At 39.1% G+C, this 12,688-nt stretch overlaps 1 protein-coding gene across 2 annotated transcripts in view; it reads left to right on the forward strand.

Annotated features, from left to right (window-relative positions):
- RNF38 (ring finger protein 38) overlaps positions 1–12,688 on the forward strand; it is a 105,223-nt gene that overhangs the window by 54,697 nt on the left and 37,838 nt on the right. Inside the window, exon 1 of one of the 2 annotated variants that reach the window (XM_066569507.1) lies at positions 2,700–2,792. The exons of the other annotated variant lie outside the window; for it this stretch is intronic. The gene's annotated coding sequence lies outside the window, so the exon portion shown is untranslated. Of the gene's footprint in view, positions 1–2,699; positions 2,793–12,688 lie in introns of those variants that run through there. 2 annotated transcript variants of the gene reach the window in all.

Raw genomic sequence — 12,688 nt, forward strand, 5'->3', positions numbered from 1 at the left:
GGGCCTTTTCATATTCATTCTGGAAACTTTATGAAAAGCATGCATTTAAAATAGTTTGACATACCTTTGATTAGTCAACAGGCATATTTCAGCAAAGTAATTTACTACTTTTTGCCTGATTGTGCAGAACTGGTTTTTGCATTTTAGAAGAAATGGAAAGGTTACTATTGGACTGGCAATCCACATATATTTTACAGCAGTTTCTCCACAGGCCCAGATGTCATTTTCTGTACAACAGCATGAGAAAAGTTCCACACCACACATGCTAAAGGAATGTTGCAATCTTAATGAAAACAATTCCCAGGCTTCCAGTCCAATTACTTGATTTTGTTGACTTGGCACATGAGAATCTTGAATTCATGTTCAGTGACATCAGCAAAAAACCAAAGTGTAAGATTTTTCATGTGTGGACTCACTGCATTAAGTGAACTTGTCTAATTTTGTAGCATCAAAAGCAGTGCTTCTTGTATTACAGAGAAATCTAATATAGCATAGGTATAAAATACATTTCCCATTTTATTTGGTGTAGTAAAGTGAATAGAATTAAAATTTATTTAAAAATAATTGTTGCTTTGGTGGTGTGAGCTTTTAAACCTCAGTGCATGAGTCAGGGCACTGTTTTTTTCATGTTTTTAATTTCTTTGATTTTTGCTTTAAAGTAGAAATATTAAATAAAAACTGAATAAGTCTCTTTATTGAGCACAGCATTTAGGGAAAGATACTTGTAAGAAGGAACTGGTATTCCTTAGTATATCACTTTAATGCTCAAGCAGTGGATTCCTACTAGGGTTAGAAATATATCTCTTTATACTCTGCAAGTATATCATCCTGCACAGGCTTTCAATCATACCAAGTTTATTTAGCTTTTAAAATACTTTTTTGTCCCTTGAGTGGTTGTTTCACCAGTGGTGTGCTTCTGTTAAAGAATGCTGACTCATCTTGAAAAGAAAGTCCAAAGATACAACCCTTAACTACTCTTGCAACATCCCTTTTCACAGATCTCATCAAGTTACCTATTCCATACAGTTAAAAACCAGATTGGCCACCTAGTAGTAATGACCAAAAAAAAAAAATCACTGGAATTTTTTCCAGGGAAATTTCCAGGGAAATTTCTGGGAAAAAAATCCCCTGGAATTTTTTTTTCTAGTACTAAGGGGTTGGTAATTATACTTTGCTTTTCTCCTTTTTAGCTTATTGTAATTTATTTTACTTTCACAGTATGTAAAGAATTTTTTTTCTTTTTGATACTTATGACTGAAATACATAGCTACATAATTTATTTTACTATTTCTAACCTTTAAATTTCCCAGCTATAGGTGGTACATCTTCCACACACATTTTGTGTCACCTGCTCGAGGTCACCCTGCCTTGAGAGGGGAATTGGATAGGATGATCTCCAGAGGTCCCTTCTAACCCTAGCAATTCTGTGCTTCTGTGGACTTCCTCTCATTTGCCTGTCTTAACGAAACTGTCATGGACATCATGTACTCAGTCTGTAATACAGAGGCCTGCCAACTCATTAAAAAGATGTTTTCACAAGAAGGGAAGCATTTTTAAGTTCTAATCCTAAAGTAAAAATTATCAGCCTTCTGTTCCACTTTGGATGGTGCAGCATCTGGTAGCATAAGCCTACGAAATTCACATAATGAACAAAAAGTGATTAACGAATTCAGGTATTTGAAGGACCCATCACATTTATTTGTATATGATGTATTATATAGGCCCACATGCAACTCTTGTGGGAAATGTGTGAGGGGCAGTACATAGAAAAATGGGAATATCAAGAGGAATTTATTTTGTCCCCTCCAATTTCAAAACTGGAAAATTTTTCTTGTCCAATTAGGACAGGTCAGATTTATTCTTCATGTCGTGTATTGTTGTCACATCTGCATGCCCACACACTCGTAGTCCCAGTTCATTCTGTCTGTGTTTATTGAGCAGCTTTATGCCTTTTTCATTTCACTTTTGGCAGCTGCAAGGATGTCATTTACCAATTTTCAACCACTTTCATGCCTAGTGAGTCATCTCCTTTAGAACCTTAGTTCTTTATACCTACAGCAGATGTTTGTTTTCCTGGTTTAGAGTTGGGAAAAAAACTTTTAATTACGCTGAGGTAGAGAGTGCAGGGAGGTTGGAAAGGTGAAAAGTAAGGCGGTAGTATCTTATTTGAGGGGAACAGCTCGAGTAAATCAGTTCAGTGAGGCTCCGTTTGCTGCCTTTGCTGATCAGGGCTGCATCCCGAGCCGGTACCCGTGTGGCACCGTCAGCAAATCCTGTTTATCCAGTGGCTCTCCAAAGGGGGTTAGAGCCAGGTGAGGGTCGGTCTCCTCAATCGACAGAACCAGAGGACGTGGCCTCAAGCTCAAGGCCTCGGGCTGGACGTGAGGAAGGATTTCTTCAGCGGTTGTGACACCCAGTGCCACGGTCTGGGTGACAAGATGAAGATCGGCCCCAGGCTGATCTCGGAGGTCTCTCCCGGCACTCTCCCGGCGCTCTCCCCTCTCGATCCTGTGAAACCGAAACTAAAACGGGGCCGGGGGGGGGGCGCGCGCGCCGTCACCGCGGCGCGCAGGCGCGTTCGGCCCGCGGCCGCAGCCGGGCGCAGACAAAGAACGCCTCGCGCCGGGCGTGGTGTGACGTCATCGGCCAGCGGGGAATGATGTCACCAGCCCGGGGGGCGGGGGCCGTGCTCCCGGAAGCGCTGGCGGAAGGGTCGGGCCCGGCCCGGGGTGGCCGCGGCGGCCCCGAGGTTGAGGCGGGGCAGCCCCGCGGGAGCCGCGGCGGGGCCGCAGGTACCGGTGCGGGGAGCGGCGGGGGGCGGGGCCGCGCCGCCCGGTGCCCGCGACTCGTCAGCCGGGCAGGGGAAGGCGCGATGTCCCGACGGCGCCGGCCGCCCCCCGTACAGGTAGAGGGCGAAGGAGGCCGTGTGGCCTGGGCCGACGGGGAGCCCGAGCTCCTTCCACGTGGGCCGCCCGCGAGGTGGACGAGAGCTGGGGAAGGGGATGTAGTTGACGTTGTTAAAGCTGCTTTATCTGTTTTGGCAAAAGGCAGAACTGGAACCTGAAAATTATCAGGCTTTCCTGGACTGAATTGCTGTGTGCTGTCTTCAGGAGAGGCAGGTTAATGTGCAAGGCGGTAGCAAGTGTTTCTGAAGCACTGAACGTCCTCCCATCCGTATAGTAAAATGACGTCTCTAGGTGTCTGTAATCCCCTTAAATTAGTCGAAAGAACAACTGTTTAAGGAAACACCGATTTAGCAAGCATAACTGTTAGGGCATTTGGTATTTTTTAGTGCACGTGACTTAATTCCTAAAGAGCACAAACGGGATTTCTTTTTTTTATGCTTGAACTGTAAAATTACATCTTTTATCCTTACGAAGTGTGTTTTTAAACGTCCAGTGCATTGAGATCTGAAGAGGGGACACCCATTTCAAATTGTAACTGTTTAGAGAATGTAGCTGAGTTATTATTTACACAGAAGTTCATTGAACTGGAAGTCATGATGATGTTTTTGAATTTTGCATTTTGATGTATTTGCATTTTGAAAGAGATTTTTGAGGGTGGTATTTGAAGCAGACCTGCATTTTCTGATAAGTTCTTAACATGTAGAGTGGCAAGTGGAATGGTAAGATGAACAGGATTAATAGAAGTCTTCCATATTCAAGTACTGAATTACATTACAATTTAATTCGGTGTTGCTGATGATGTCCTTGTTCTTAAATTTAATTCACTGAAGCAACTGCTTTGGTTTCATTTGCGAAATTTATGCTATTTATCCACATCCTGGGGATCTTGCTGTCTGCTGACCCAACAGACTCCTTAACTGCTTTGCAGCATTATATTACATTACCTTTCTTACCTTCAAAGGGGTATTGTGGCTGTGGTATTAGAGACTCATTGCTCTGAGAGAAGAAAAAACTCCTTTTGGATACTAATGTGTGAAGTAAGAGAAAGGAAGGTGCAGGCATTAGACTATTAAGTCTGAGATGGAAGAGCAGGTAGGTTTTGTGGCAGGTTTCATGGCTAGTGATAGTTCATAATGTTTTTGATCTTCCTTACTCACCAAATCTCTGGGCAAAAATGAATTATATGCATACATAGAGTAACGTGTAAAGAAAGTTCTCAGGGAATTGTTACTTGGAGTTATACTACTTGTGAAAAGTGTCAATTGTGAAAAATTGTATGTAATTAAAAGGGTCTTAAAAAGTAAAGATTTCGTGATCTCCTTTGTGAATCTTACTTTGTTATCTCATGGACACAGAGTAGGTTGAACTTCATTTGATTCTTATCTGGTTCACTTTGTGGGGTTTTTATAATTAACCAAAGTATAATAAATAGTGAATTGAAGTTGCATGTTGTTAAGGCCTTGCTTTGTACCTACGCTGGTGTTGAAGTAACAGTATATAATTGTCTTCTGAAGTACAAGGGATTTGGCTCAGAAGCTTACATTAGTTGAATCAGTTACTGCTGTGATTTGTCAGGTTTATGTATCAGCTGTTCTAAATATGTTTTTCTAATATGGCTTACTGACATTATAATAAGAGATAATTTTTATGATTTAAAGTGGACTGTTGAGGAAGTCAAGTTATTTTTTCAACTTTTTGCTAAAAAAGTCTTTAAGAGTTGTGATGGTTTTTATGTAACATCTTCCTAAAATATAAAATTTGTGTGGTGAGGGAGGGAAGTTACTTCTTCAGATCTGCCTGCTGTTGAATTGTAGTCTTGTACTATGAAACTGGTGTTGTCATAAGTCAAATATGTCATACGTGTTTGTTTGTAGAGACTACAAGGTCCGAATTGCTGGGGATCTAATGAGAATTTGTACAGAGCAGGTCTTTGAGTTACAAAGTTCTCAGGTAGTCTTTGTGTTGTTTTACCATCCCCACCTTGCTTCAGAAGGATGGGAAAGGTGGAAATAAGGGTACAGGAAAGATACAGAACTTCTTTTTTCCTAATTTTAGTCAGAAAGTTGTTTCGCCTGTGGAAGAGTGATTCTTAAAACTTGTGGAAGATACAGGCTTGAATTAATCAGTTCATATGGAGGTAGAACTTGTGGTTTCCTTTTCTATATAAGAATTTATGTCAAGTTAAATTATCTAATACAGAATATTTAAATTCTGCTGTGGGCAGAACTTGATGACGTCTGTGATTTAACAGGATGGTTTTAATATTTTTTACTCTTCAGCTTCGCATGGGAGTGGATAGATTCCTCTTTTACTAAGCTCTTTAAAGATAAGGTAAATTGTTTTGCTTTTTGGTGCCCTCTACTGATGCGTGTTTGTCAGAACATTGAAAACTGGTGCTGGTTTTGACCTTTAATAGCACTGAATGCTAGCAACAGCTGCCCTTTAAAAGCAGTGGGAAGGGGAAAAAGAGAAAAGAAGCCCTTTTATACCTTGAGTATTTTGCTGTTTGCGTTCCAACCTGATTGCGTTTGGAACTGTACCTCACCTGGTAGAAAAGTAGGTAAGCAGCAGACACCTGACTTGCTACTGTCTTCTGTTGGCATTGTAGCAGTAGAAAGACTGATTCCTTTGGTTTTCTCCTCTCAGGAAAATAGGGACATTCTTCCTTTAATGTATGCAGTTCCTGGTTCTCAGTAAATACATTCCAGGTTTGCTGTCTCAGAATTTTTTATCCTGTTGTTTATTTTCAATAACTTTGCTTTTTTTGTATTTCCCACTAGTACCTTAGTTACTGCAAAAAATAACCAGTGCTTCATGTGAGCACCACTACATAGGCTGTACTTTGCTTACTTTCTGTTTAAGTAGCTCTTTCATCTCATCCGTCTTGCAGTTTTGTTCCTTTGCAAAATCTGTGAACACCTCTGTTCTAGAAAAATTCAGAAATTGCATTAAGTCAGCCACATTCTCTCTACAAAACCTCTTACCTTAGCCTCGTGGTCTGTCTTTGCCAGCTTTGTTAATTTCTGACGGAAGTGGCTATTTTTTTTTCTTTTTGTCACACTGCAGTAACTGTAAATTGTGTGAGAAGGGATGAGAACATTCAAGGCACAATTTATGGTGCTGCTGAGCAGATGCTCTGTCTGTCAGTCTTCATGAAAGCTTTAGGAGATGACTTTCTAGACAAAAATTCGGGACTTTTCTTCCTTATTCATGTGACCTTATTAGATGACCTGTTGGGACTGTTCATTAAAAAATTTGTGGTGTGATGAATATTTTTGATAAACCTAATTTTGAAAATCTAATTCTTGGAAATTAATCTCTTGCAAGACTGTTTTGTTCGCAAGTACTGAGGGAGGGCATTTTTGATCTGTCTTCTGTGTTTGTGTCTTGGTAAAACATCAGAACTGAATATAAACAAGATGGGAAATGAAGAGATAGAAGACATAAAAGACTAGAAAATTCATTTAAAATAGCATTTTGGAAGCATTTGTGAAGACAAGTGAGTTCCAAGTGGATGACTATGGCTTTGAGAAAAACATTCAGATACGGGCACAAAGGACCTGGTAAGACCAATAGGCATTTAGTCATTTCGTACGTGAAGCTCTGCTGAGCATAGGTTACAGATCACTTGTGACGCTTTCTTCCTCTTTAATTTCCTTACTGTATCAGAGAACAGCCAGAGTACTTTTTCTCAAATTCAAATACAGAGACCTAGTATGGTGTTTGTATTCTTTGGATCTGCTTTCTATAAGTGAATATATTGATGTGAATCTGTTTTGTTCACCATTGGGCAGGACTTGAGAGTGTTTTAAAAAAGGACACATCTCACCAAATTTCTTCATGGTTTTAAGTTTTTAATGCCTGTTTTTTCCTCCTTTTAAAAGGTGTGGCATAAGGTTTAAGAAGTGAGTCAGCAAACCATGCTTATTTGAGTGTGTTTGGGGAGCAAGGCTGATGTTCTTTTGCCTATCATCTAGTGTGTATCGTCGTTTGTTTTTTATTGACCTTCCTTTGACTTCGTGTGAGAATAATCTTGTTTTCTAAAGTAAATGGAAAGATCTACACAAGTAGGAGCTGTTTTTTGAAGTTGAGAACCTGCAGTGTTTCCGCCTGTGTTCCTTGTTAACTTAGCAGAAAATGCCAATTCTTTCTCTATTTCTCAAATAATTTGTCGCTTACATTGAGGAGTGAGTTCTTTACCCATTACATGACCTGTTTGATGACAGCCTCCCAACATGTGTGTTTTGCAGGGGTAGAGGAACCAGCCACTGCTGCAGTAGTTAATATGTTTACAGGGCCTTTACTGGGTCTGACACATGTAAAAAAGGAAGCTACTAAGGGTAAAAGGTGTGTATAAATCCCAGCTCTAGAGAAGAGCATTTTTTTCTCCTAAGCTTTTTAAAGCAACTCATACTAATTTTTCCAAGCTGTTAATAAAAACTAAATTACATGTATATATTTAAATCAAGTAGTCTCTATTATGTAGCACATCATCTAAATCGGATGAGCTTTGAAAAGAGTAAAAGAATCATTTAGATTGAAAAGGACCCATAAGATGATCAAGTCCAGCCATTAACCTCGTACTGTCAAGTCTAGCACTAAATGACCTCCCTATGTCACCTCCAGAGATGGTGACTCAGCTGCTTCCCTTGCCTGTTCCAATACTTGACAATCCTTTTTGTGAGGAAAATTTTCCTAATCCCTGATTTAAACCATTTCTGTTGCAAACTGAGGTCATTTGTTCTTGTCTGTCACTTGGAAAACAGATCAACTGCCACTTGCTGCTGCCTGTTTTTTCAGGTAGCTGTGGAGAGAGACAAGGTCTCCCCTGAGTCTCCTTTCCTCCAGGTTAAACAATCCCAGCCTCTTCAGACGATCCTTGTAAGACTTCTGCTCCAGACCCACCATGTTCCAGCACTGAGGTGCTGGAAGGAACCCTCTTGTTGTGAGGGGCTCAGAACTGGACACAGCACTCAAGATGTGCCCTCACCAGTGCCAAGTCCTGCTGGCCACACTATTGATGACACAGGCTAGGTGCCACTGGCTTTCTTGGCCACCTGGGCACACTCCTGGCTTGTGTTCAGTGGTTGTCAGCCAGCAGCCCCAGATCGTTTTTGCTGGGCACTTTCCAGACACTGCCCCAGCCTTAGGCACTGCATGGGGTTGTTGTGATGCAATGGCAGGACCCACCAATTGACCTTGTGAACTTTGACCTCAGTGCATCCTTTAACCTTTGGTACATCCTCTCCAGATACATCTGCAGAGCCTTCTTACCCTCCAGCAGGTCAACTTCTGCCCAACTGAATGTCCTCTGCAAACTCACTGAGGAGTCATTTGATCGCCTTGTCCAGTTTCTTGATAGAGATGTTATGCAGGGCTGGCCCCAGTACTGAGTCCTATGGAGCACCACTTGTCACCGGACACCAGCTGGATATAACTCCATTCACCACAATTTTCTAGGCCGGGCCATTCAGCCCGTTCTTTAGCAAGGAAAAAGGACATCTCTCTAAGTCATGAGCTGCCATGACCCGGAGTCCTAGATTGTGCTGTCGTTGAGGCTGTCTCTGCAGTGTATCAACATTCTGTAGTGTAAATAAATTTTAAAACTTTTTTTAAAAGTTTTTTTAAAAGTTTTTAAAACTTTTTTAAAAAGTTTAACAAAATATTAATCATCATATTGTGCTTGGTGACCCACTGTGTCCAGCCATAGGTGATGAAGAGTTTACTTGTCCTAAACTGTGTGAAGGGCAGAGTTAAGACTTGGTATTGATTTCACCTGTGAAAATCTGCTTTTGTATGTAAAATTCTGTAGAATAAGGAAATAATAAATTAAGCATCATAAATAGAAGGATGTCTATTTATGATGCTTAATTTATTAAGTGAAGTGATGCACAGGGTGAGAAGTTTGGTGTTGAAGGTTGCTGTGACCGTTAAGGACAAGGGTTGCAGTTGTACTTTGTGCCATTTGGGATGTGTTTTCTCGCTTGCTCAGTCACATCTCCCCTTAGAGAAAGGAATTTGAGGAAGGTTGAACTTAGCATGCCTTATTCTTAGAATTAAGTATCTTGACCTTTGAATTTTCAAGCCTGTGTTTAAATACAACTCTTTTAAGCTGTATCCTTTAAGAATTGCTTCTCTTGTTTTTTTTTTTTTTCCCCCGACTAATACCAGTGTGAGTATATTGAAGAGCGTTCTGTTGTTAACGTGACAGTTTGGTTGTACTGATTAGGTAGGTAGGTTTTTGTGGATTCATTGTGTAGTTTCTAAAACAGATGGAGAGTATTTGTTGGGGCTTCAAATTTCTAACAATACAGAGAGACTGAAGCAATCTAGAGAGAAAATTGTGGTATGAACTGAGAACACATAAACTACATTACACACAGAAATTTTTAACAGTATGGTGTGCTGACCAGATACTTCCATCTTCCTGTAATGCAGGTCAGTATTGTGATGACAAGCAACAGTGAAGGCAGCCAAGTGTAAATATGTGTTACCACAATAGAGGTTGAGTTATTATGCTATTAGTCCTCTCACTACGAACAGATTTCAAATGCTGACTTGTCCTTGTGCCTATTGCAAATATCAGTTATAGTAGTGTGAGTAATGTTTTCATTGGTGTAAATGTTTGGATGTTCTCTTGATACCATGTCAACAAATATGGTCAGCATAACATCCATTAAAACAAATAAAAGAGTTCGGTCTTCAGTGCTCAAGTGATAGCTTGTTCATTTACATATGTTGTGTTTCATATATGTGTGTGCATACCAGTGTGCATCTATATATGTGTAGTTTAATATAGGGAAAAAATCTTAAAGTAGAAAGAGTGTGATTTTGGTTTTTTACTTGTAATGAATGTCCTAATTAACCTGTCTCCACTGAGGTACCTATTGTTAATTTCACACGTCTAAATGGCAAAATCATTAGTGAATACACACTGAATATGCAAACCATGTATAAAGTAGACTTACCTATTAAGCAATTTTGAGCCAGATTCTCTTCAGATCCCTGGTCCCATCAAAGCAGAAAGAGCAGAATTATGTTTAAAATTGAAAAGGTGATCTTTTTCAGATGTGCGTGTACCTGAACGCACAGGTATAAAACCTTGTCTTGATTTCCCCACTTCACTCTTGCCCTGGCATTATTTTAAGTATGTCAATTTCAGCACATTTTATGACATTTAAAGAATTTTTTTACAGTAATGAATACATTTTAATACATGTGCAAAGTTTTATGTGTTTCAGCTTTATATATAGGAAAATGATGATGATGATAATGATGTGTAATTCTGTAGTATAAAATTTATCTTCTGCTTACATATGAAAGAGGGGATCAGGACTCTGTGGAGGCCCAGAGATAGCTTTTAACATCATCACCTGAAATAACACTTTCTGTATTGTGTAAGATGGTGCAGATGTCAAAACATGGACACTTTACCTCAGATCTTAGTAGGCATTTTGGAGATGGACTGATAGAAATTATCAATGGAAAATATTTTTTTAAATTCTTTTTGGATACCAGTACTGTTTGTTGCATAACTCTTTCAATTTTCAGTTTTAAGAAAGCTTGAAATGTTTGCTATCATAGTACATACTAATTGCATGGAACATCTGCAGAAATAGCACAACATTTTTTCCATTTTCTATCACACATACCACTGACAAAGTTGAAAACTGCGACCATAAATTGGGATTTTAAGGTAAAATTAATATTCTTCCAGCAATTGGATTTTTTAAAATAGGGAGGTATAGCTGAGGTTCCTTCCCATATTGATGTTTGGTTGGTATTTTTGGATTGAGAGTTAAAGATTCCCATTCAGAAGAAATACGATTATGTGATACAAAAATAAATACTTGCTAACATCTTTGTGAGTTTGGAGTATTGAAAGTGCTTTGATTCATTCCTGCAAAAGATGATGGCGAAACCTTTTCATATTTCAAAGGATTGCTTGCATGCAGCAAGTACTGCAAGCAGTTGCAAATACTAATTAAATTTAATATTTGAAGAACTTTGAGATGGTTATGTGCTGCCTCAGTCCTTAAACCTGCTTCACTGTTAGAAAAGGAGGTGCTACAGTTGTGATATATGGATTTTACTGTCCATTTTGTATGAGCAAGAGAGATTGAAAATGAGAAACATGTCGTCTTATTAAAACACTTTCCTCCTTTTTTTAATGCTATTGAGTTCTGTAGTGCTAAAAATGATGCTAATATTTTTACATTTTTCTAATGCCTTTGTGTGTTTTAAATTCATGTGCAGCAAAGTAATATTCCAGTGTTTGGAATGAAAATTTGGTATCTAATAATCAAATTCTTAGGGCTGTTTCAAGTACTTACTGGGTGAAACTTCAGCAGTTCAGGTGTAGTTGTCTCTTAATGTTGTTTTTTGTATATCCTTAATATTCACTTAAGTGAGAAATGCATTTCAGAGAAGAAACTGATATGGAGAAAACACTGGAAAAACACAGAAGTGTCAGTCTGATGTAGAATAAGCAACAAATCAAAAATTCAGCTTATTAATGGTGTTTTGACCATAAATAAAGCAAGTCTTCATTGGACTGTCCTGTATGTCAGTGTTTGTTATTTTTTTGTAGTAGCCCAGAACTGCACACAGTACTCCAGATGCTATCTCCTAGGACTTTTACAAGAATTCTCTCATTTTGGCCTTTCTTTCAGTCACCTGGTTTTTTTTGAAACAGTTCTGTAGATTGCTATGTGGTTTGCTATTGCATGCCTCAGATCTTCACAGATAAACTTTGCATGAAGTATTCGTTGTCAGTTCTGATTGCTGAAGAAGAAATTGGCTTTTGTGCCCACTGTCAGTAAATAATGAATTAATCCTGTTAGCCAGAAATGAATTATGGATGGCCAGAGATTACTGAGGCATGTTCTTGGTACAGTTGTTACAGCTATAATTTATACATACCACATCATTCATATATACCATCACAGCATTGAACAAAAAAAAGAGATGAACTTGCACTTCTTTTTACCACGTCTGGTAATGTTGCTCTTGTTTCACAAATTGTGTTCCTTTTACTAAATATTGTGGAAAGTTTTCTGCTGTTCCACACTCAGAAGGGATCTTTAATTCAGAAAAATTACTTAGAAACCTGATATATATAAAGCTGCTACAGAAGATTTTGTACAAGCAGCCTGACACATGGCTATTGAACTTTGGTTTCCATTTTAAGATGTAGTGGCTAGTTTTTTTCTTACCACATAATCAGAAGCAAGTTAAAGAAAATATTGTAGGCTTTTCAGAATGATGTGCCTTGCTAAGCACTATTCTGTCTGAATTGATATACTTTCTTCATAAATCAACAGAGATATCACCAGGAGCATGAAATTTTTAATTGCCTTTTTTGTTTTAGATTTTGCTGTGGTTATAGGAAACAGTGTCATGCTTAGTGTTTTTTGTTCTCTGTGGAATTTTCATCCCAAGTGCTAGTTACAGATTCATTTTCTTAATTCTTGAGAATGTGAGAATTAAGGCAAAAAATTAAGAAAAATGTTCTGAAGTGCAGAAAGAAATTATCTTCCTTTTTGAATACTCAGATGTATCTAGTGTGCAGTGAGGAACTGTGGATGCAGGGATGCTTCACACCTCAAGGGTACATCTTGAAGTACCCTGAAGTCCTATATGGGTTGCGCTTTGCTTCTTTCACAGGAAAAAGGCTTCCAAAAGCCTTGTGTTTAGCATCTGCAGAATCACAGCGGCTGGAGTTGGAAAGGACTTCTGGAGGTCATCTGGTCCAGCTCTTCTACTGAAGCAGGTCTAGGTAG

Source organism: Molothrus aeneus, chromosome Z (assembly GCF_037042795.1).
Source record: "Molothrus aeneus isolate 106 chromosome Z, BPBGC_Maene_1.0, whole genome shotgun sequence".
Classification (NCBI taxonomy): Eukaryota; Metazoa; Chordata; class Aves; order Passeriformes; family Icteridae; genus Molothrus; species Molothrus aeneus.